We start from the raw sequence: 26,131 nt of genomic DNA, 5'->3' as shown, positions 1-26,131 counted from the left end.
ACCCAGTCAGTCAGTCAGTCAACCAATCACCCAGTCAGTCAGTCATCCAGTCACCCAGTCACCCAGTCAGTCAGTCAGTCATCCAGTCAGTCAGTCAGTCAGTCAGTCAGTCACCCAGTCAGTCAGTCAGTCACCCAGTGAGTCAGTCATTCAGTCAGTCAGTCTGTAACCCAGTCAGTCAGTCAGTCACCCAATCAGTCACCTAGTCAGTCACCCAGTCAGTCAGTCAGGCCACACAGTCAGTCAGTCAGGCCAAACAGTCAGTCACAGAGTCAACAACACAGTCATTCAGTCAATCACACAGTCAGTCAGTCAGTCAGTCAGTAAATTAGTCACACAGTCAGTCGGTTAGTCAGTCACCCAGTCAGTCAGTCAGTCACCCAGGCAGTGAGTCAGTCACCCAGACAGTCACCCAGTCACCCTGTCAGTCAGTCATCCAGTCAGTCAGTCAGTTACCGAGTCAGTCAGTCAGTCACCCAGTCAGACACCCAGTCAGTCACCCAGTCAGTCAGTCACCCAGTCAGTCAGTCAGTCAGTCAGTCAACCAGTCACCCAGTCAGTCAGTTAGTCAGTCACCCAGTAAGTCATCCACTCAGTCACTTAGTCAGTCAGTCAGTAAGTCACCCAGTCAGTCAGTCAGTTAGTCAGTCACCCAGTAAGTCATCCACTCAGTCACTTAGTCAGTCAGTCAGTAAGTCACCCAGTCAGTCAGTCAGTGACCTAGTCAGTCACAGAGTCTACAACACAGTCATTCAGTCAGTCATTCAGTCAACCACACAGTCAGTCAATCAGTCAGTCAGTCAGTCAATCAGTCAGTAAATCAGTCACACAGTCAGTCAGTCACCCAGTCATCCAGTCAGTCGGTCAGTCACCGAGTCAGTCAGTCACCCAGTCACCCAGTCAGTCAGTCAACCAGTCACCCAGTCAGTCACCCAGTGAGTCGGTTAGTCAGTCACCCAGTCACCCAGTCAGTGAGTCAGTCAGTCACCCAGTCAGTCAGTCAGTTAGTCAGTCACCCAGTCAGTCAGTCAGTCACCCAGGCAGTGAGTCAGTCACACAGGCAGTGAGTCAGTCACCCAGACAGTCACCCAGTCACCCTGTCAGTCAGTCATCCTGTCAGTCAGTCAGTCACCGAGTCAGTCAGTCAGTCACCCAGTCAGTCAGTCACCCAGTCACCCAGTCAGTCACCCAGTCAGTTAGTCAGTCAGTCACCCAGTCAGTCAGTCAGTCATCCAGTCAGTCAGTCAGTCACCCAGTCAGACACCCAGTCAGTCACCCAGTCAGTCACCCAGTCAGTCAGTCAGAAAGTCACCCAGTCAGTCAATCAGTGACCTAGTCAGTCACCCAGTCAGTCAGTGAGTCAGTCACCCAGTCATCCAGTCAGTCTGTAACCCAGTCAGTCAGTCAGTCAGTCAGTCACCCAATCACCCAGTCAGTCACCCAGTCAATTATTCAGTCACCCAGTAAGTCACCCAGTCATTCAGTCAGTCAGTCACCCAGTCAGTCAGTCAACCAATCACCCAGTCAGTCAATCAGTCAGTCACCCAATCACCCAGTCAGTCAGTCAGTCAGTTAGTCAGTCAGTCAGTAATTCACCCAGTCAGTCAGTCAGTGACCTAGTCAGTCGTCCAGTCAGTCAGTGAGTCAGTCACTCAGTCAACCAGTCAGTCAGTCAGTCACCCAGTCAGTCACCTAGTCAGTCACCCAATCACCCAGTCAGTCAGTCAGTCAGTCACCCAATCACCCAGTCAGTCAGTTACCCAGTGAGTCACCCAGTCAGTCAATTAGTCAGTCACCCAGTCACCCAGTCAGTCACCTAGTCAGTCAGTCACCCAGTCAATCTGTCAGTCAGTCAGTCAGTCAGTCACCCAATCAGTCACCTAGTCAGTCACCCAGTCAGTCAGTCACCCAGTCAGTCAGTTAGTCAGTCAGTCATTAAGTCACCCAGTCAGTCAGTCAGTCAGTCACCTAATCAGTCACACAGTCAGTCAGTCACACAGGCAGTCAGTCAGTCAGTCAACAAGTCAGTCAGTCAGGCCACACAGTCAGTCAAACAGTCAGTAAGTTACACAGTCAGTCAATCAGCCAGTCAACAAGTCAGTCAGTCAGTCACACAGTCAGTCAGACAATCAGTCGGTCAGTCAGGCAGTCAATCATTCAGTCAGTCAGTCAGTTAGTCAGTCAGTCATACGGTCAGTAAGTCAGTCAGTCAGTCAGTCAGTCACACAGTCAGTCACACAGTCTGTAACCCAGCCAGCCAGCAAGCCAGTCAGCCAGTCAGTCAGTCAGTCAGTCAGTCAGTCAGTCAGAGATTCAAGATTCAAGATTCAAGATATTTATTAGTCATATGCACAGTAAACAGACAGTTACACCACACAATGAAAATCTTACTTTGCTAGTCCCCCCTAACACAACAGACTAAACTAAAGAAAAAAAAACTAGTTCCATATATACATATACAAATTCTATATTGCACCTGGTGGATCACAGTTATAAAGTTATAAAGTGCGCTTATGCATTGTTGCAAATTGCATGAGGTATTTAGTGCAAACAGTAGTAGTGCAAACAGTAGTGAAGTCACAGCAGCAGTCAGAATGTCTGTCGAGTTCACAGTTGATCAGTCAAGTCAAGTAATGCAAGTGATGTGGGGGGGTGGAAGGGGGAGGGCTTTGTGAGGTAGCTTGTTCACAAGCCTGATGGCCTGTGGATAGAAACTGTTTGTCAGTCTGGTGGTCCTAGATTTCAGACTCCTGTAGCGCCTGCCTGATGGTAGGAGAGTGAAGAGTCTGTGCTGGGGGTGTGTACAGTCCCTGATGATGTTGTGTGTTCTCCTGGTGACCCTGGTGTTGTAAATGTCCTGAAGTGAGGGGAAGGCTGCTCCTGAGATATACTGTGCAGTTTTTATCACACGCTGGAGTGCCTTCCTGTCCTGGGCTGTACAGTTTCCATACCAGACTGTGATGGAACTGGTAAGGGTGCTCTCAACTGTACATCTATAGAAGTTGCTGAGAACTTTGGATGGCATGCCAAATTTCTTCAGCCTTCTTAAGAAGTACAGTCGCTGCTGGGATTTCTTAATGTTCTGTTGTGCATTGTGAGACCAGGTAAGATCCTCGCTGATGTAGGTTCCGAGGAATTTGAAGGTTTTCACCCTATCCACCTCTGTCTCATCTATATGCAGTGGTGTGTGCTGCACACTCTTCTTTCGTGGATCAATAATCATCTCCTTGGTCTTGTCTGCGTTCAGGGAGAGATTATTGTCCTGACACCAGGCCACCAGATCCGCCACCTCTCTTCTGTATGCCGCCTCAGCCCCCCCGGTGATCAGTCCAATGACTGTCGTATCATCCGCAAACTTGATGATGCTGGTGTTATCCTGGGAGGCCACGCAGTCATATGTGAAGAGGGTGTACAGCAGGGGGCTCAGCACGCAGCCCTGGGGGGTCCCTGTGCTTGTGGTTCTTGTGCCTGATGTGCGGTTGCCTACTCTGACTGACTGGGGTCTGTCTGATAGGAAGTCCAGCACCCAGTTACAGAGAGCAGGTGTCAGTCCAAGAGTGAGGAGTTTTGCACAGAGTTTGTGTGGGATAACCGTGTTAAATGCTGAACTGTAGTCAATAAAGAGTAGTCTTACATATGTGTCCTTTCCCTCTAAGTGTGTGAGGGTGGTGTGGATGACGGCGTTGACTGCATCGTCGGTGGACCGGTTCTGACGGTACGCAAACTGTAGAGGGTCTAAGGTGTTTGGGATGGTCCTCTTGATGTGCGTCATGACTATCCTCTCAAAGCACTTCATCACTATTGGGGTGAGTGCGACGGGTCGATAGTCATTCAGGCAGGTCACGGTGTTTTTCTTTGGTAGGGGCACGATGGTGGTTGTCTTGAAGCAGGTGGGCACCAAAGCTTGTGCTAGTGACATGTTATAAATATCAGCCAGCACCTCAGCCAGCTCTGATGAGCAGACCCTGAGGGCACGCCCGGAGATGTTGTCTGGGCCAGCTGCCTTCCGTGGGTTTATTCTCCTCAGAGCCGTACACACCTCTGCTGATGTCACAGTGAGTGATGAGTCCTGTGTGTGCTCCGTGGTCGAAATCCCTCTCTGTTGGTTGGTGTTGAGGGTATCGAAGCGTGCATAGAACTCGTTCAGCTCATCTGGCAGTGTGAGTTGGCTGGTTGTGGCCCCCCTGCTCCTCTGCCGGTAGCCTGTGATGTGTTGCAGGCCTTGCCACATGCGTCGGGAATCTGCGGTGGAATAGAATCCCTCCAGCTTCAGTCTGTATTGCCTCTTGGCCTCTTTAATGGATCTACGCAGGTCATATCTGGCCTTCTTGTAGTCCTCAGCGTTGCCTGAAGCAAATGCAGTGGAGCGAGCGCATAGCATGGACCGAACTTCGCAGTTAATCCAGGGCTTTTGGTTGGGATATGTCCTGCAGCGTTTTGTGGGCACAATATTTTCAACACATGTACTGATGTAACCAGTTACACTGGAAGCATATTCCTCTAAATCCACAGTAGAGTCATCCCTCAGAGCAGCAGTTTTAAACACATCCCAGTTTGTTCTGTCAAAGCAGTCCTGCAACACCAGTTCAGTTTCCTCAGTCCACACTTTAACATTTTTACTCACTGGGGGGGCTTGCTTGAGGAGTTGTCTGTACGCTGGATAGAGGAACGTTGAGATGTGGTCGGACTGTCCGAAGTGTGGCCGGGGCACAGCTTTGTAGGCTCCTCTCACGTTGCTGTAGACGTGGTCAAGAGTATTTTTCTCCCTCGTCGGAAAGTTCACGTATTGATGGTATTTCGGGAGTACACTCTGTCGCCGAGGGCGAGTCTAGTATGGCCTTTACCCGGCCTCAGCACCACACTCAGAATTACCAAAGCAGTAGTAAGAAATCAGAATATGTGCTGTGGGAATGTATCCCGGAGGAAATGCCTACGGATGGGGGAGCCGAGAACACCTACCGTATTACACCAAAGCCATTTGAGATGGGAGCCGAGAACACCTACCGTATTACACCAAAGCCATTTGAGATGGGAGCCGGAGCACCAGTGAAACTTTGTAAGCAGGAGGCATCCACGGAGGGAGAGGAATTACCCGTAAACACCCAGGAGGTGGAGCCAGACACAGCTGAAAGCAAGGCCATAGAGACCAAGCCGGTAAGCATTGGACGAGAATTGAGACCCCGTAGAGTTGGGAGGTCACGACTGCCTAGTGAACGGACCTCTACCACAGATACTGACACCGAGTCAACAGACTCTGAATCTGATGTTTCTGAGTATAGGCCTGGGACTAGGCCTAGTGGGCAAAGGTTAGAGAAACGTATGAGTAGAATGCGTAGAATGGATAGACGTATGGGTTTTAGACCTATTGGAGGACCACATAAAAGCCACAGGGCTCAGGAAAGGAAGGCGGATACACCATCACCTACACCAGGTTCACCAGCCTCTTTGGGCACACCAGAGGATTTGATCAGAAATCTTGTTTACCACCCCGCAGTGGGGGGGGAAATGGAGAGTGTGGAACTGCCACCCGGCTGGGTGGTGGTGGATGAAGTGACCTCCCATCAAGATACACCCGTCCAGAACGATTGGACTGAGGATACACCGGCTGCAACTGAACCCCCTGGTGCCCCCTTCCGTGCCACCCTCATCTATCCTCTCTCTCCTAACCTCTCTCCCCCTCGCAGAAATGGATTGGCTAAACCAACACCGGTCATGGAGGAATCAGTTGCGGCATTTGTGGCTGAGGTTCAAGCTGCCCTGCAGACCCCCGTTCCCGAGAGAGAGGTTATTGTTATTGGTACCTTAGAGGAGGATATGATGCAGACCCCCCCTCGTGAAGGAGCAGTGACTTTTGATATCGATCTCTCTGACATCTATGAGTTTCTCCTGCCATCTGATGAAATGCCAGCTCTGGAAGAAGTAATGGATCCCTTCCTCGACTCTATCTTCCTGGACTGAGTGGAATGATAAGTTGGCCAAAAATAAATATATATCCAAGAATTGCTTAAAGAAAGTATAATGATTTAGAAGTAGAGCAACTATATAACCATATACAGTCATGAGAAAAAATTAGGACACCCTATGAAAACCTTTGTCTTCTTCAACATATTCAAACATATGGACATTTGATATTCATTTGAACAATATTGAAAAATTGAGGTAATATAACTAAACAAATACAACTGAAACAAATTATTTAAAAAATGATTGGTAAAATGTAATTAATAGAAATGCAATCTTCTTGTGAGGAAAAAGTTAGGACACCCCCACATTTAGTTCCACTTAAAATGCCTAAAATTATAATAAAGAGCACCACATCAGGTGCAAATGATTAGAACATCGTTACAGAGGATTTTGGAGGAGCCTGTCCTATTTAAGCCTCAGATATTTAGTTTGGTTTGCTCTTGATTGTTGAAGTGAGTTGCATCACCATGGCGAGATCAAAAGAGCTCTCTGAGGCCTTCAGAAGAAAAATTGTAGATGCATATGAGTCTGGGAAGGGATATAAAAAGATCTCCAAACTATTCGAAATTGGCCATTCCACTGTCCGGAAAATAATTTACAAGTGGAGAACATTTAAAACCACCACCAACATGGCCAGGTCAGGCCGCCCAAGCAAGTTCAGCCTAAGAGCTGACCGAAAGATGCTTAAAGAAGTCTCCAACAATCCCAGAATGTCATCACGAGACCTACAGGTATCTCTTGCCACAATTGATGTCAAAGTACATGCATCCACCATAAGAAAGAGACTGAACAAGTTTGCATTACATGGGAGGTGTGCAAGGAGGAAACCCCTGCTGTCAAAAAAAAACATCAGGGCAAGACTAAAGTTTGCCAGAGAACACCTAGAGAAAGACCAGAACTTCTGGAACAATGTGCTTTGGACAGATGAATCCAAAGTTGAACTATTTGGGCACAGTAAGAGTAGACATGTTTGGCACAAAACCAAGACAGCATTTGAGAACAAGAACCTCATACCAACTGTGAAGCATGGGGGTGGAAATGTCATGGTTTGGGGCTGCTTTTCTGCAGCAGGGCCTGGTCAGCTCACCATCATAGAATCCACTATGAATTTTGTATTGTATCAGAGGGTGCTTGAGGAAAATGTGAGACCATCTGTTCGAAAGTTGAAGCTGAAGCAGATGTGGACCATGCAACATGACAATGACCCAAAACATTCCAGTAAATCTACCAAGGAATGGCTCAAGAAAAATAAATTGAGAGTTCTGGAATGGTCAAGTCAAAGCCCGGATCTTAATCTTATTGAGATGCTGTGGATTGATTTGAAACTGGCTGTGCATGCAAGACACCCCTCGAACATCACACAGCTGAAAGAATTCTGCAAGGAGGAGTGGGAAAAACTTTCTCCCAATTGATGTCAGAGACCTGTAGACAGTTATAAGAAACGTCTAATTGAGGTTATTTCAGCCAAGGGGGGCAATACTAGCTATTAGGGCATAGGGTGTCCTAACTTTTTCCTCAGTAGGAATTGGCATTATTGTTAATTTTTCGTTAAATAAATGATTACAAAGTTACATTTTCATAGTTTTTTGTTCAATTACATCCCCTTTATCTATAGACATTGTTAGAAAGAAGATAACATATTGATATGTCCATATTTTTAAGAGAATAACTTAATATTTTGGGGGGTGTCCTAACTTTTTCTCATGACTGTACTTAACCTGCAGATAATGAGTAGTTTCCAATATGTGTAATTGCATAACTGAATAAGAGAAATTAGAATGCAAGTGTGACCTAGAGTCACTATAGCTGCTTAGGCCTTGTGTATAAAGTGGGCCCACTAACAAAGAAAGTGCTAGAATTAACCATATTTAACTGTGTATTCTTGCTCAGAGTTGATTGCTGAGACAAGGCAATATATCTTTGGAAAGTTGGCGTCATGTGTACAAAGGGCAACGGCTGTAGGAGAGAAAATGGGAAGTGAGACCCGTCTAAAGGTCAGGTCAGGAGATGAAAAGTCCCCAGCTGGACAATGCCATGGCGTTTGAAATCAAGTACAAATATACTGTGTGAAGTGTAATATTATTAATATAAGGAATATAGCGATTTGCTGGTTTTAAGGCTTTTAACATGATTAATTATTATATGTTATACGATCAAGAAAGTGCGTAGATAATGGAGCCTGGAAGCCATACTGGTTGGGGGAAGGGATAACGGCCTCACCACAGGGTTGCTACATTCGGAGCAACAGCAGCCCCCACCTTCTAATCTTTTGACTTCTGGAAAGGAAGCATGGCAGGCCTGCTATGTACCAACCAGAGAATCACCAGAATGTGAAGTGTGTAATAAGATGTGTAATAGTGTAATAGATGCACTGTAACCAAGGCATAGATGTACAACAGATAGAGAAGTTCTGCATGCAAAACATAGATATGTACTGTGCAAGCAGACCTAGACCCACAATATTCAGATATAGACAATGTCCAGACATAGACCCAATGATTCAGGCTTGGACACAGTGATTCAGGCATTGACGTAGTGTCCCAGACAGGGAGGTACCTTATCCAAGGTATAAAACCTACATTTTGGGGCATTTCGCTGGGCGCGCACCCCCGCTGCAGAGCGTAATACTGGAGGCATTGGAGCAGGATTGAGTGTGTTGGAGACCAAGCCCGGAGCTCATACTCTGATTATATTCTGACTTACGGATTGCCACCGCCGAACAACTTTTGGAGACGAGTCTTCTTGATAAGTATTTGGAACTCAGTTTAGGGAATAGACCAAAATTTGAGAACTCCACAGCTTCTCTTTCAGCACGGGGGCTTAACCCTTAGCTGTTGGGGCTGTGGCTTTAGGATTTCACTCTGAGGAGCATTTATCATAGGTTTTCACCCGGAGGAGCATTTATTATAGGATTTCACCCTGAGGAGCATTTATTATAGGATTTCACCCTGAGGAGCATTTATCATAGGATTTCACACTGAGGAGCACTTATTATAGGTTTTCACACTGAGGAGCATTTATTATAGGTTTTCACACGGAGGAGCAATTATTATAGGTTTTGTTGTTTTCTAAGTATTATTGTTTTAAGAGGAACCCCCTTGGATACAGTATTGTTACAGGAGTTCTCATCAGTTTCACAGATAATATTGGACATAGGATTTCAGGATCAATTGGAGTTCCGGAACATTGGGAGTTCAGGATCGTCTGGAATTCAGGATTCTTCAATCAATACCAAAAGAAAATAATTTTAGTAGTTTTTCTGGATCCTGCCTGTCAGGGGCAAGGCTGAAGCCCTGCGGGGAATCAGAGCCTCTTGGCTGGGTAGAGGAAGCTCGAGCTGACCACAAACACGGCGGATAGAGGAAGCGGGTCTAACTCGACGGGGTTTGGAATCGGAGCCTCTCTAAATCTTCACTGATCAGTAGTAAGACATGCTAATAGGTTTTTATTATTTTCAAGTTATATCATTTTAGTATTATCATGTTAACAATTAATCAAGCTGTCTGTAACCCCATTTATTGATATTTTAGCTATGCTGTAATGCTTTGAATTATTAATTAAACATCATAACCTGCATTTAAAGCAACAGTTTCAAGAAATTTAATGATGTATTATCATTTTACTCTAAATTGTAGAACTCAGTATAAGTCATATTACTCTTCCTGGTAATGTAAAAAGTTATAGGCTACTGTGCATGTGATATCATAGGATCTTAAAGGTTATATCTGGCCCCTTATTTTTACCTCCATTGGGTATATTGTCCATACCGATAAATCTTTTATCCGCAACCACACCAACTGGCACTCATTAAGGTTAGAGCAGCCGTCAACCATAGAGGTCGCCTGCTTCTGTGCACGGTTTTATAGGGGTGACTTTTCAGTGCATTTGAAGTGAGTGAAGGAAGCTTTTATGGAGGAACTATGGGATTTTTAGGCTGTTAACAGCGGAGTGAATCTAACCACCACCGACCTACACCGGACCCCGAGGTCCAAACCTGTTACTAGAGGGTTGGTACCGGAGCCCTGTATAGGGCTTTGAGTTCTGTTTGAGAATTTTATATTTTTAAACTGAAACTCGACTTTTGCCGGGAGACAACTCTTAAGGTTGCGGTGGCTGAAATCTCCGACTACGGTGAACACAGCGTCTGGGTGTGCAGTCTCGTGCTTGTTGATGATGTCATGCAGCAGCCCCAGTGCAGTTGTGGAGTCCGCTTGTGGCGGGATGTAAACAGCTAAAATAAACACTGCACTGAACTCCCTTGGTAGATAAAAGGGTCTGCACTTCACCATCAAAAGTTCAATATTAGCCGAGCAGTGTCTTTCAACAACCTGTACATCCGAGCACCATCTATTGTTCACATAGACACAGACGCCACCGCCTCTCGTTTTCCCCGAGGCTAATGTGCGGTCCCCGCGGAAGACAGAATGTGTTTCAAGCTGGATGGTAGAGTCTGGAATGATGTCCGAGAGCCAGGTTTCCGTGAAAATAAGAGCACAACATTCTCTCATCTCACGTTGGGTTGTAATCCTTGTTCTTAGCTCATCCATCTTGTTTTCGAGAGAGCGGACGTTAGCTAGCAGCAAGCTAGGTAGCGGTGGTCGTGTTGCCCTAGCCTTTAGCCTGGCATGTAGCCCACCTCTCTTGCCACGTATCCGCCTTGACCGCTCTCTCCGTCGGCTGCGCTGCTCACCCACGTCCGGTGCTGTTGGGCCTTCCCGTCTATAGTTAGCGGGGTCCCGACGCAGTAAGAAGTCGAAATCCTTTAAGTTATAAATGAGCTCATGTTGAGCTTTGCCGATGTCCAGAAGTGCTACTCTGTTGTAACTCACTAATGCGTGCAAGAACTTTGCATTTAGGGTGCAAACTAAGAATATAATAAATAAACAACGTTGGTTTCGGGAGGACGAAACAAAGACGTCTGCCACGGGGGGCGCCATCTATACCCAGTACTGAGTGTGGGTCAGTCAGTCACCTAATCAGTCACACAGTCAGTCAGTCACACAGGCAGTCAGTCAGTCAGTCAGTCAGTCAGTCAGGCCACACAGTCAGTCAAACAGTCAGTAAGTTACACAGTCAGTCAGTCAGTCAGTCAAAAAGTCAGTCAGTCAGGCCACACAGCCAGTCACAGAGTCAACAACACAGTCATTCAGTCAATCACACAGTCAATCAGTCAGTAAATCAGTCACACAGTCAGTCAGTTAGTCAGTCACCCAGTCACCCAGTCACCGAGTCAGTCACCCAGTCAGTCAGTCAGTCACCCAGACAGTGAGTCAGTCACCCAGACAGTCACCCAGTCACCCTGTAAGTCAGTCATCCTGTCAGTCAGTCAGTCACCGAGTCAGTCAGTCAGTCACACAGTCAGTCAGTCACACAGGCAGTCAGTCAGTCAGTCAACAAGTCAGTCAGTCAGGCCACACAGTCAGTCAAACAGTCAGTAAGTTACACAGTCAGTCAGTGTGGGGGGACATGCAGCGTTCGGCCTGTAGAGGGAGCTACAGGACCGTGGCCGGGGTTGTGTCGGCGAGACTTTTGTTGCACACCTGCTGCGAATTAAGTCTCGCCGGCGAATGTTTAAGATGTGTGTGTGCTTCTGCCATTTCAGTAGGGAGCTAAGCTGGAGACGGCGAGACAGGCTGACAGTAGAGCGAACGTCGACTGGAAAGTCGCCTGAGCGTGGAAAGGCTGGAAAGCGGGGACGGGAAAGTCCCAACGAACAGTTATAACGCCTTGTATGAATAAACGGGAAAGTTGTTCCCTCAACGTAAACGCTGCGTCTGCCTCTGTGTACCATCGGACATTGTTACATTGGCGCCCAACGTGGGGCACAGGAAAAAGGCAAGATGGACGCGCTAACAGCGGCGATAGCAAGGATAACACTCGTTCTCGAGCAACAGACGGCCCTGCAGCAGACCCAGCAGGCGACACTAGAGGAGCTGACGGCGGCGAGGCTCGCGGACAGGGCCGGCGGGCCGGCGCCGGGGACCGGAGCGACCCAGAGGCGTTCCTCGCGGTGTTCGAGGGGACGGCGAGGATCTCGGGGTGGCCGGACCGAGAGTGGGCCTACCATCTGCTGCCCCTCCTGTCAGGGGAGGCGCAGCTCGCGGCCCACAGTTTGCCGGCGGCCGCCCAACGGGATTACCAGTCCCTGGCCCGGGCGATTCGGGATCGCCTGGGCCTGACACCGGAGGAACACCGGCGCCGGTTCCGGGCCATGTCCATGGAGGAGGGGTGCCGGCCCTTCGCCTTCGCCCAGCGGCTGGGGGACAGCGCATGGCGGTGGCTGGACCCCGAGAACAACTCGGCGGTGGAGGTCGGGAACCGGGTGGTATTGGAGCAGTTCCTCGCGGGGCTCCCGGCCCGCACCGCCGCCTGGGTCCAGTACCACCGCCCCCAGGACCTAAAGACCGCCGTGGGTCTGGCGGAGGACCATCTCTCCCTCCCACCGCGGGGGCCACAACGACCAACCCCGGCCCCGCGGCAAGGGGGGGGGGGGCAACGCCCAGGAGGAGCCGGGGGAGCAGAAGGAGGGAGGCCGGCGCCCGCCCCGAGAACGAGATGGCAGGAGCACGCCGATCCAGAACCAGCCCCGGCCACGCAGAGAGAACCTCGAGCGACAGGGGGGGTGTGTTGGCGGTGCGGACGGCCGGGCCACGTGCAGGCCGAGTGTCGGGCGATGGACGTGGGGCAGGTCGTCCGCATCGGCGACATACCGGGCCCTCCCCCCGGACCAGGAGCGGCGTATCGTATTCCGGTAAGGATACAACGTGATACGCACCAGGCGTTCTTGGATTCGGGCTGTATGCAGTCCATGATCCAGGAGCGCCTGGTTCGGCCGGGGGCACTGTTGAAGGCATCGAGGGTGCGGGTGAGGTGTGTGCATGGGGACATTCACGAATATCCGCTGGTCGCTATCGAAATTCATTTTGAGGGGAAAAACCATAGGGTACAGGCGGCGGTTAGCCCACGCCTCACGCATCCCCTGATTCTAGGTGTGGATTGGGAGGGGTTTCCTCAAGCGGTAAAGAGGGCTACCGGGATGCGTGCACGACAGCTAGGGAGGTGTGTGGCGTGTAATGTGCTCTGTGCCGAGGCGGCGCCTCGCGACACTGCCGGGGAGCCGGAGCCGGCGGGGGCGCCTCACCCCGAGACTTCCTCGCCGAACTATCCGCTGCTAGGCGACTTCCCCCTCGAGCAGTCTCGTGATGAGACCCTCAGATCAGCCTTTGACCAAGTGATAGCAATTGATGGTACTTTGATACGGCCAGACACAGTGCGCGCCCACCCCTATTTCGCGATTATCAGCGACAGGTTATATCGAGTAAGTCGTGACTCACATAGTCAGGAGGAAGTAACCCAGTTGCTGGTTCCCCGCAGCCGCCGCGAAATGGTCTTCCAGGCGGCTCATTTCAACCCCATGGCGGGCCATCTAGGGTATGACAAAACACTGCACCGTATAATGGCTCGATTTTATTGGCCGGGGATTCGGGCAGAGGTGCGTAGGTGGTGCGCGTCCTGTCGGGAATGTCAGTTAGTAAATCCCCCGGCCATCCCACGGGCCCCCTTGCGGCCCTTACCATTGGTCGAGAACCCATTCGACCGCATTGCGATGGATATTATCGGGCCATTTGAGCGGAGCACACAGGGTTATCGATTTGTGTTGGTCTTGATAGATTACGCCACCCGATACCCCGAGGCAATACCTCTGCGCAATATCTCTGCCAGGAGTGTAGCGCAAGCATTGTTTCAAGTCATCTCCCGCGTGGGAATCCCGAAAGAGATTCTCACCGATCAGGGCACTAATTTTATGTCACGCACCCTCAAGGAACTGTATGGCTTGCTGAACATCAAGGCGATTCGAACCAGTGTTTACCACCCGGCCACGGACGGCCTTTGTGAGCGGTTCAATCGGACCTTGAAGTCAATGATCCGGAAGTTTGTCCACGAGGATAGTCGGAATTGGCATAAATGGCTAGATCCCCTGTTGTTTGCGGTGCGGGAAGTTCCCCAAGCTTCCACCGGGTTTTCCCCGTTTGAATTACTCTACGGGCGTAAGCCCCGGGGTGTCCTAGACCTGTTTAAAGAAAATTGGGAGGAAGGGTCTAGCGACAGTAAGAATGAGATCCAGTACGTCCTCGACTTGCGCACAAAGCTCCACGCCCTAGGGGCTATCTCACGTGAGCATTTGCTGCAAGCCCAGGAGCGTCAGAAACGCCTGTACGACAGGGGGTCTACCCTACGAGAGTTTACACCGGGAGACAAGGTGCTCGTACTGTTACCCACCTCCAGCACGAAATTACTCGCGAAGTGGCAAGGGCCGTTTGTGGTCACACGTCGCATGGGGGACGTGGATTATGAGGTTATACGCTCGGACCGGGGGGATAGCTTGCAGGTGTATCACGTCAATCTCCTAAAAAAATGGAATGACGTGGTCACTGTTGCTCTGGCTACGATAGTTCCAGAGAGAGAGGAGTTCGGTCCGGAAGTCCCAAAATCGAAAGGTAGCACTCCGGTCGATATTGATAACCATCTCTCTGCTAGCCAGGCCGCGGACGTTGCAGATTTGCAGCTTAAGTTCGCCGACGTGTTCTCTCCCCTGCCCGGTCGGACTACGCTCATCGACCACCATATAGAAACGCAGCCGGGTTTAACGGTGCGCACGCGTCCCTATAGGTTGCCGGTGCACAAACGAGACGTTGTGTGCCGGGAGTTGGAAGCCATGCTGGAGCTGGGTGTGGTCGAGGAGTCCCGCAGTGATTGGTGTAGCCCCATCGTGCTTGTCAACAAGCCAGATGGGACTATACGGTTCTGTGTGGATTATAGACGGGTTAATGCGGTCTCCAAGTTCGATGCATATCCGATGCCCCGGGTCGACGAGCTCTTGGACCGGCTTGGTACGGCCAGGTACTTCACGACATTGGATTGCACGAAGGGATACTGGCAGATTCCACTCTCGCCGGTGTCCCGGGAGAAAACGGCATTCTCCACTCCGCTCGGGTTATTCCAGTTCACCGTGCTCCCTTTCGGGTTGTTCGGAGCCCCAGCCACTTTTCAGCGCCTCATGGACCGTATTCTGCGGCCGCACGCCGCCTATGCTGCGGCCTACCTAGACGACATTGTCATCCACAGTGACACCTGGCCGCAGCATGTGCGGAGGGTGGCTGCTGTTCTGCGGTCCCTGAGGCAGGCGGGGCTAACGGCCAACCCGAAAAAGTGCGTGATCGGGCGGAGGGAGATCCGGTATCTGGGGTACCACTTGGGACGGGGGGAGGTGCGACCGCAGATTGAAAAGACTGCGGCCATCGCCGCCTCTCCCCGGCCCAAGACAAAGAAGGAGGTGAGGGCCTTCCTGGGGCTGGCGGGATATTACCGCCAGTTCGTGCCTGGGTTTTCAGAGCTGGCCAGTCCCTTGACGGACCTCACCCGGAAGGGGGCCCCGGATCCGGTCCAATGGTCGGGCCAGTGCCAGGGGTCGTTCGAGGCCCTTAAGGGGGCTCTTTGTGGAGAAACGGTCCTGTATGCGCCTGATTTTAACCTCCCTTTCTCCCTACAGACGGACGCGTCGGATAGAGGGCTGGGAGCAGTGCTGACCCAGCGCGTGGAGGGGGCCGACCGGCCGGTGCTGTACCTGAGCCGTAAGCTGTCGGAGAGGGAGGGCCGGTACAGCACCGTGGAGAAGGAGTGCCTGGCCATCAAGTGGGCGGTCGGCACCCTCCGCTACTACCTGCTGGGTCGCGCCTTCACCCTCTACTCCGACCATGCCCCCCTCCAGTGGCTCCACCGCATGAAGGATGTAAACGCGAGGATCACCCGGTGGTACCTCGCGTTGCAGCCCTTCAACTTTTCCGTCGTGCACAGACCGGGGGCGCAGATGGTCGTGGCAGACTTCCTCTCCCGGGCAGGGGGGGGGGAGTAGGTCGTCGGCCGTCGGGTCCCCGGCCTGTGTCGGGCGGTGGGGGTATGTGGGGGGACATGCAGCGTTCGGCCTGTAGAGGGAGCTACAGGACCGTGGCCGGGGTTGTGTCGGCGAGACTTTTGTTGCACACCTGCTGCGAATTAAGTCTCGCCGGCGAATGTTTAAGATGGGTGTGCTTCTGCCATTTCAGTAAGGGAGCTAAGCTGGAGAAGCAGGCGGCGAGAGCAGAGGTGAGCTGGGAACGGCGACACGAGAGAGCGTGGAGAGTGACATTGGGAGGAGGCTGGAAAGCCAAACGAACAATTACCCTGAACTGTATGAATAAACGGGAACCATCCCTTACCGATATACTGCGTCTGCCTCTGTGTAAGAACGGACATTGTTACAAAGGTGTTCTACAATACTAATATGACAGATTCTCCGCTCCTCTCCTCTCCTCTCCTCTACCCCCTGCCCTGTTTGGATGAAGATGTAGGGCATGATCAGTGTGAGCTGATGTCCTAATAGAGTTGAAATGAGAAGAGATCTGTTCCCTGCCTGCCTGGGTGTCCTAATGTGCCACTTGTGTTCAGCCACTTATGAAAGACATGGGTCTTTGCAGCGTGCTCAAGCTCTAACACAAATATAATATTCACTGTTTTATCCACCTATCCCGCTCTCCCGTGTGTGTGTGCGTGTGTGTGTGTGAGTTTAAGAGAGACAGAGAGAGAGCGAGAGAGAGAGAGATTGCGCCCTACTCTGAGTTTGTACAAGGAAAACACACATTCCACCCCTGTCCCCTTAGATCAGGCATGGGCCAATCACGGCCTGCGGTCAGATTTCACATGGCCCGCAGCTTCGGTTTTATAATGTATTCTTTATGGCCCGCTAGGACTGTCAAACAGAATAAATAAATCATAAAAGGTTCAAAATGCAATTTCTCCTTTCACCGCATCTAACTCTATATGGCTCTGTGACCTTGCTGTGAACACTTCTCGCTAGTTTCTGCCATGGCGCCTGTAAATAAAAAGAGGAAAGTTGACAGTGAGGGCCGACGCTTCCAGGAGAGATGGGAATTACAATATTTTTTCACTGAAAATCGGAGCAATTGTGTTTGTCTAATTTGTCAAGAGACTGTTACCATGTTTAAGGAATTCAATGTAAAGAGACACTACCAGACAAAACATGCTAACGCATACGACAAGCTAACAGGGAGTGAGCGCACTGAAAAAGTGAAGCAACTCCAAGCTGCTTTGGCCTCACAACAGCGACTCTTCACGCGGGCCTGTGAGTCAAATGAAAACGTCACCAAAGCAAGCTACGAAGTGGCCATGTTAATCGCCAAATATGGCAAACCTTTCACAGAGGGTACGTTTATCAAAGACTGTGTCATGAAAATGGTGGAGAACATTTGCCCCGAGAAGAAGCAAGAATTTGCTAATGTTTGCCTGGCTCGTAACACTGTGGCACGGAGAATAGAGGACATATCATCAGATATTCAGAGACAATTGGGGGACAGGGGAGTGACTTTTGATTATTTTTCATTAGCCTGCGATGAAAGCACAGATGCATCTGACACTGCGCAGCTACTGATTTTTTTGAGAGGAGTTGACGTGAACATGAACATAACAGAGGAGCTGCTTGACCTCCAAAGCCTTAAAGGCCAAACAAGAGGAACAGATTTATTTGTTTCTGTTTGTACAGCTGTTGACGATATGAAACTACCATGGAGTAAAGTTAGTGGGATTATTACCGATGGTGCGCCTGCCATGGTTGGTGAACGAAGTGGATTGTCCACATTGATCTGCAACAAAGTCAGCGAAGAAGGAGGTAACGCTATTATACTCCACTGTATAATTCACCAGCAGGCTCTCTGCGCAAAACATCTCAAATTTGATCATGTTATGAAACCCGTGGTAAAGGCAATCAATTCTATTCGCTCTAAAGCCCTATACCACCGCCAGTTTAAGCAGTTCCTGCTTGACTTCCAGGCTGAATACGGAGATGTAGTATATCACAACGATGTGAGGTGGCTCAGTCGGGGGTCCGCACTGCAGCGATTTTTCTCTCTCAGAGAAGAAATTTGAAAATTTTTGGCTGAAAAGGGACAACCGATGCTTTTGTCTTCTCCCTTCTGTACCCCGATGATGCTCTGCCACAGCTGCAGCTCATTGAGCTGCAGTGTGACAACGAGTGGCGCGGCAGACACCAGCAGCTTTCTCTTGTTGACTTTTACAGCAGCTGGATAAAGGCAGGTTTCCAGAAATGCGAACATTTGCGAAGAAAATGCTGAGCTTATTCGGCTCCACATATTTGTGTGAGCAGATGTTCTCTGTCATGAACTGCTTGAGGTCAAGACTAAGTGACTTCCACCATTTTACACATCTCAACCACTGCCCTCAAATCAGACCTGGCCTGTCTACTGAAATCCAAATCTCAATGTCACCCTTCTCATTAGTGTCAGTAAGTTACCTGTTTCTTGGTCAATCTGAAATTCTGAGTGTTTTGAATGGTAACATCTGCCACTACTAACAGTGAAAAGCCAAAAGCACAGTTATAAATACATGCACTTGGACTTGGGAGCGCTGTGTTGTGTGCCTGGGCTAGAGGCTCTGCCAAGCGACCATGTAGCCAGCTTGATTGAGATCTCAACGTGACATCTCGGGAGTGCTCGTAAATTACGATGTGTTGGCCAGACAGGCTGCAAAGACATGTGTGCCTGACTCTCATTACAGCAATGGAGGGGGGGAGAGGTTGAGAGTGGATTGGTGGTCTCTGCCTAACCACCAATCCGCTCTCTCAACGCCACGGCCCCTTCCTACACCAACGACTAACTCTGCCCATTTGCTAAACTGGCTCCACCCCCTTTTACCAACTGGCCTCTCCAACCAAGTTTACTCATAAAGCATGATTTTTTTTAACAGAGTTTTGAATGTTAATGTTTTTTGTTTTACTTTTTATCATAAATGTTACCTCAGTGTGCTGTATCTACAATAAATAGGGGATTCTGCTTCATGCTGTTGATCTACATTGCAACTCTGTGTACAGCACACTGACGTGTGTACACAATGACACTCTTATCTTACTTTCAATCACATATATGCAACAGACACACACACACACACACACACACACCTGGCATGCTGGGTATGAAGCTTTGTTGGCTGGCATGGTGTCTCTCTGGGGTGACCATGTGAGAAGCAGGCAGACCTCGAGCCTGACAAACTGCAACTAAGGACAAAAATAACCAACACACATGAATACATCAGTGTATCAACTATAATTTACATTTACATTTAAGTCATTTAGCAGACGCTTTTATCCAAAGCAACTTACAATAACAACATTTGTCTAAGTAATTGAATCAACTATACAACAATCTTTGTAAGTAAAACCTTTGATAAGAACAAGTGCCAGTTTTTTTATTTTATTTTCTTGGTAATGTAGGGTGTTAGGGGTGGAGGAGGAGGAAGAACCCAGGTGTCCTCCGAGAAGGGTCTTTAATCTACGGCGGAACATAGTTAGTGACTCTGCTGTCCTGCCAATGGTGGGAAGGCAGAGAAGAGCCTTGACCTAGCATAGCGATCACTACGTCCTAGAGATGGCGGTGCCAAGCAGCCAGCAGAGGTGGAGTGATCGGGCCACGGTTTGGGGACTGACCATTGTTTGCAGATAGAGAGGGGCTGTTCCCTTTACCGCTCTGTAGGCGAGCACCAAGGTCTTGAATCTGATGCGAGCTGCTACTGGGAGCCAGTCAAGGGTGCGGAGGAGGGGGGTGACATGGGAGAACTTGGGGAGATTGAACACCAGAGGCTGCAGCGTTCTGGATGAGCTGCAGAGGTCTGATGGCGGATGCAGGGAGCCCGGCCAGAAGTGATTTGCAGTAGTCTAGGTGGGAGATGACGCCTGGATCAGGAGTTGTGCTGCTTCTCGTAGAGGAGGAATGGGCGTATCCTTCGAATGTTGTAGAGGAAGAATCTACAGGAGTGGGCCATCGCTGCGATGTTAGCCACACAGGACAGTTGGTCCAGGATCACCCCAAGATTCTTTGCTATCTGGGAGGGGAACACAGTGGAGTTCTCCACCATGATGGAGAAGTCTTGGAGAGGGCAGGCTTTCCCAGGAATGAAGAGGAGCTCCGTCTTGTCAAGAGCTTGAGGTGGTGAGCAGACATCCAGGCAGAGATGTCTGCGAGACATGTAGAGACACGTGTCGCCACCTGTATGTCAGAGGGGATGAAAGAGATACAAAGTTGAGTGTCATCAGCATAGCAATGGTAAGAGAAACCGTGTGAGGAGAGTGAGAACAATAAGGGTCCTATAAGGAACAAAAAGCTTATCAACACCTTTTTTATTTAACACACTTATACATCAGTTATGAGCTTCTCAATAAATACCTGCAAGTCTAGCAGTACATGGATAAAAGCTTATCAATATCACGTCTTATCAATATACAGTATCAGCTTATCAATGCATCAGTCTAAGCTTACTAATATGGCACTTTGTCAATGTGTCAGCCAGAATGCATTTATAAGTTAATTTCTCTATCCACCCATCCATCCCTCTATTAATTTCTTAATTAGAGTAGATGTATGCAGCTCACATCTCTGTAACCCTGCTCTACTGATCAGCACAAAGCTACCTCCAGGTTTAGTTTGGGGGTGAGAGGGACCACAGGGCTTGGTGGGTGACTATTAACAAACACCCAACATATGAGCAGCACATGGAGATACAGTGCCTTCTGAAAGTATTCAGACCCCTTCACTTTTTCCACATTTTGTTGTGTTATAGACTCAATTTAAAATGGATTAAATTCATGTTTTGCCATCAATCCACACACAATACTCCATAATGACAAAGCGAAATTTCTGTAGATTTATTAACATTTAAATACAGAAATACCTCATGTACATAAGTATTCAAGTATTCCTTTGCTATGACACTCTTAAAATGAGCTCACATGCAAAATTGTCATCAACAAATCACTCAATAGGTTGAATTGAGTCCATCTTAATGCAAGGATAATAGTTCATGTGATTTTGGAATTAATATTTCCCAGTTTTTATAGGGTACATGCAATGCAGTTTCCGCACCATCCCTCGTGTGAAGAATAGTGGTAGCTGCATCATGTTATGGGTATGTTTGTCACTGGCAGGGACTGGGGAGTTTCTCAGGATCAAGAGACATTTATGAAATTTGCTGAGTGACATCCTAATCTACACAGTGTGTAATTGATTCCTTGAAACCAGAGACTATAAAAATAAAAGGTATTCATTCCGAAATCACATGAACTATAATCCTTGCACTCAGATGGACTCAATTCAACTTGTTGAGTAACTTGTTGAAGACATTTTTGTATTTGAGCTAATTTTAAGAGTGTCATAGCAAAGGGTCTGAATACTTATGTACATGAGGTATTTCTGTATTTCAATTTTAATACATTTGCAAACATATCTCAAAAACCTGTTTTCGCTTTGTCATTATGGGGTATTGTGTGTGGATTGATGGCAAAAAAATGAATTTCATCCATTTTAAATAACACAACAAAATGTGGAAAAAGTGAAGAGGTCTGAATACTTTCCGAAGGCACTGTATATACAGTGCCCTGCGTAATTAATGGGACAGTGAAGCAGTTTTTCTTCTTTCAGCTCTACACTCCAAAAGTTTGATTGCTATGAGGTTAAAGTAGAGATTATCAGCTTTTAAGCACTCATGTTTTTGGTGGACAATCCTTTGCATGCAATAACTGCCTCTGCTCTGCCAGGCTTGTACTGCAGCCATCTTCAGTTATTGTGTGTTTTGAGGTCTTTTTGCCTAAATCTGAAGATTGACTTGGCCAGTCAAAACCTTTCCACTTTTTGGCCCTGAAAAACTCCCTAGTTGCTCTGGCAGGATGTTTTGGGTCACTGTTTTACAATGAATTTAGAGGCATTTGCTTGCACTCGAGCAGACGAGATGTTTCTGTACACTTCAGAATACATTTTGCTGCTGCCGTCAGCAGTTACAATCATCAATTAAGACAAGTTAGAAAGTTCTAGTGGCTGCTATACATCCCCAAACCTAACACCCCCTTTCACAGATGAGGTGGTATGCTGTAAATCTTGGGCAGATCCTTTTTTTCTCCAAACCTTCCTCTTACAATCACTCTGGTACATGATAATATTCATTGTATCTATCCACAATACCTTTTTCCAGACCTCTGCAGGCTTTTTAGCTACTTTTTAGCAAACTAACCTGACCATCCTTTTTGAGGATAACTAGTGGTTTGCACCTTGCAGTGAAGCATCTGTAGTTTGGCTGGTGATGTATTCTGCAGATGGTAGTCTCTGACAAATTCACGCCTACCTCCTGGAGAGTATTCCTGATCTGTGCGACAGTTGTTTTGAGGTTTTTCTTAATTATGGTGATCAGTCTTCGGTCATCCACTGTGGGAGTCCTCCTTGGTCGACCAGCACGTTTGCGATTGCTAAGCTCACCAGTGCTTTTGTTTCTTTTTAATGATGTTACAAACTGTTGATTTTGGCAAGCCTAAGGTGTTGATTATGTTTCTGATCATTTTTATTTGTATTTTTCAGCCTAATAATGGCTTCCTTGACTTTCATTGACACCCCTTTGGTCCTCATGTTGACAGACACCAATAGCAAACTCCAATGGCAAAGCCTCGAATCAAAACTATACATTGACAGCTCTCTTATGCCTGCACAAATGATGTGACGGAACACACCTGACTTCCCAGAAACACCTGTCAAGCCAATTGTCCCATTACTTTTGGTTAACCTAAAATAGGCGGACTATGCATAAAAAGTGTTTTTCTGTAATTTCTGAATGGTGAAACCAATATGTACACAAATACCATCAAATAAAAGCTGAAAATCTCTACTAATTAGTATACTCATAGTAATTGTTCGATTTAAAATCCAAACTTTTGGAGTGTAGAGAAAAAAGAAAAGAAACGTAGGATAGGCAGGTGAGCAGAAACTGGGAAGCGGTCCTGTAGCACAGAGAGAGCACGGTCAGACAAATACTTACACAAAGAGACTCTACAGACAACTAAGCGCTGCAAAGCGGCCGAGAGCGAGACTAACGTGAAAAGACAACAAACGATTTGGCGATGAGTGGATGGGAAGCCGGGGTTTAAATACTGCAAGTTGATGAGCTGATGAACTGCAGGTGTGAAGATCGAGCAGGTGGAGATGATGAGGTGAACTGGATGGCTGGAGCCTGGAGCCACGCTCACACACAAACACACACAGACAGACAAGTGAGAGGGACTGTGTAACAATGTCCGTGTACACAGAGAGGCAGACGCAGCGTGTCGGTGAGGGAAAGGTCCCGTTTATTCATAAAGTCAATAATAGTTCCGTAAACACTCGGCGACTTTCCAGTCGTCTCTCTCTCGGAACCTGCTCCTTCGTTCCAGCCCACCTCACCTACTGAAATGGCAGAAGCACACACATCTTAAACATTCGCCGACGAGACTTCATTTGCAGCAGGTGTGCAACAAAGTCTCGCCGACACAACCCCGGCCACGGTCCTGTAGCTCCCTCTACAGGCCGAACGCTGCATGTCCCCCCACATACCCCCACCGCCCGACACAGGCCGGGGACCCGACGGCCGACGACCTACTCCCCCCCCCCTGCACGGGAGAGGAAGTCTGCCACGACCATCTGCGCCCCCGGTCTGTGCACGACGGAAAAGTTGAAGGGCTGCAACGCGAGTGATCCTCGCGTTTACATCCTTCATGCGGTGGAGCCACTGGAGGGGGGCATGGTCGGAGTAGAGGGTGAAGGCGCGACCCAGCAGGTAGTAGCGGAGGGTGCCGACCGCCCACTTGATGGCCAGGCACTCCTTCTCCACGGTGCTGTACCGGCCCTCCCTCTCCGACAGCTTGCGGCTCAGGTACAGCACCGGTCGGTCGGCCCCCTCCACGCGCTGGGTCAGCACTGCTCCCAGCCCTCTATCCGACGCGTCCGTCTGTAGGGAGAAAGGGAGGTTAAAATCAGGCGCATACAGGACCGTTTCTCCACAAAGAGCCCCCTTAAGGGCCTCGAACGACCCCTGGCACTTGCCCGACCATTGGACCGGATCCGGGGCACCCTTCCGGGTGAGGTCCGTCAAGGGACTGGCCAGCTCTGAAAACCCTGGTACGAACTGCCGGTAATATCCAGCCAGCCCCAGGAAGGCCCTCACCTCCTTCTTCGTCTTGGGCCGGGGAGAGGCGGCGATGGCCGCAGTCTTTTCAATCTGCGGTCGCACCTCCCCCCGTCCCAAGTGGTACCCCAGATACCGGATCTCCCTCCGCCCGATCACGCACTTTTTCGGGTTGGCCGTCAGCCCCGCCTGCCTCAGGGACCGCAGAACAGCAGCCACACTCCGCACATGCTGCGGCCAGGTGTCACTGTGAATGACAATGTCATCTAGGTAGGCCGCAGCATAGGCAGCGTGCGGCCGCAGAATACGGTCCATGAGGCGCTGAAAAGTGGCTGGGGCTCCGAACAACCCGAAAGGGAGCACGGTGAACTGGAATAACCCGAGCGGAGTGGAGAATGCCGTTTTCTCCCGGGACACCGGCGAGAGTGGAATCTGCCAGTATCCCTTCGTGCAATCCAATGTCGTGAAGTACCTGGCCGTACCAAGCCGGTCCAAGAGCTCGTCAACCCGGGGCATCGGATATGCATCGAACTTGGAGACCGCATTAACCCGTCTATAATCCACACAGAACCGTATAGCCCCATCTGGCTTGTTGACAAGCACGATGGGGCTACACCAATCACTGCGGGACTCCTCGAGCACACCCAGCTCCAGCATGGCTTCCAACTCCCTGCACACAACGTCTCGTTTGTGCACCGGCAACCTATAGGGACGCGTGCGCACCGTTAAACCCGGCTGCGTTTCTATATGGTGGTCGATGAGCGTAGTCCGACCGGGCAGGGGAGAGAACACGTCGGCGAACTTAACCTGCAAATCTGCAACGTCCGCGGCCTGGCTAGCAGAGAGATGGTTATCAATATCGACCGGAGTGCTAACTTTCGATTTTGGGACTTCCGGACCGAACTCCTCTCTCTCTGGAATTACCGTAGCCAGAGCAACAGTGACCACGTCGTTCCATTTTTTTAGGAGATTGACGTGATACACCTGCAAGCTATCCCCCCGGTCCGAGCGTACAACCTCATAATCCACGTCCCCCATGCGACGTGTGACCACAAACGGCCCTTGCCACTTCGCGAGTAATTTCGTGCTGGAGGTGGGTAACAGTACGAGCACCTTGTCTCCCGGTGTAAACTCTCGTAGGGTAGTCCCCCTGTCATACAGGCGTTTCTGACGCTCCTGGGCTTGCAGCAAATGCTCACGTGAGATAGCCCCTAGAGCGTGGAGCTTTGTGCGCAAGTCGAGGACGTACTGGATCTCACTTTTACTGTCGCTAGACCCTTCCTCCCAATTTTCTTTAAGCAGGTCTAGGACACCCCGGGGCTTACGCCCGTAGAGTAATTTAAACGGGGAAAACCCGGTGGAAGCTTGGGGAACTTCCCGCACCGCAAACAACAGGGGATCTAGCCATTTATGCCAATTCCGACTATCCTCGTGGACAAACTTCCGGATCATTGACTTCAAGGTCCGATTGAACCGCTCACAAAGGCCATCAGTGGCCGGGTGGTAAACACTGGTTCGAATCGCCTTGATGTTCAACAAGCCATACAGTTCCTTGAGGGTGCGTGACATAAAATTAGTGCCCTGATCGGTGAGAATCTCTTTCGAGATAACTTGAAACAATGCCTGCGCTATACTCCTGGCAGAGATATTGCGCAGCGGTATTGCCTCGGGGTATCGGGTGGCGTAATCTATCAAGACCAACACAAATCGATATCCCTGTGTACTCCGGTCAAATGGCCCGATAATATCCATCGCAATGCGGTCGAATGGGTTCTCGACCAATGGTAAGGGCCTCAAGGGGGCCCGTGGAATGGCCGGGGGATTTACCAACTGACATTCACGACAAGAAGCGCACCACCTACGCACCTCTGCCCGAATCCCCGGCCAATAAAATCGAGCCATTATACGGTTCAGTGTTTTATCATACCCTAAATGGCCCGCCATGGGGTTGAAATGAGCCGCCTGGAAGACCATTTCCCGGCGGCTGCGGGGAACCAACAACTGGGTTACTTCCTCCTGACTATGTGAGTCACGACTTACTCTATATAACCTGTCGCTGATAATCGCAAAATAGGGGTGGGCGCGCACTGTGTCTGGCCGTATCAAAGTACCATCACTTGGTCAA

At 49.5% G+C, this 26,131-nt stretch overlaps 1 pseudogene across 1 annotated transcript in view; it reads left to right on the top strand.

Moving 5' to 3' along the window:
* Positions 1–4,926: 4,926 nt before the first annotated feature.
* Positions 4,927–26,131, top strand: part of LOC310823976 (MDS1 and EVI1 complex locus protein EVI1-A-like) — a 69,131-nt pseudogene continuing 47,926 nt past the window's right edge. Inside the window, exon 1 of the transcript in view lies at positions 4,927–5,154. The product of the transcript in view is annotated as an MDS1 and EVI1 complex locus protein EVI1-A-like (transcript). The remainder of the gene's footprint in view (positions 5,155–26,131) is intronic.

Source organism: Argentina silus, assembly GCF_951799395.1.
Source record: "Argentina silus genome assembly, chromosome: Y".
Classification (NCBI taxonomy): domain Eukaryota; kingdom Metazoa; phylum Chordata; class Actinopteri; order Argentiniformes; family Argentinidae; genus Argentina; species Argentina silus.
This window is presented reverse-complemented; position numbering and strand designations above follow the sequence as displayed.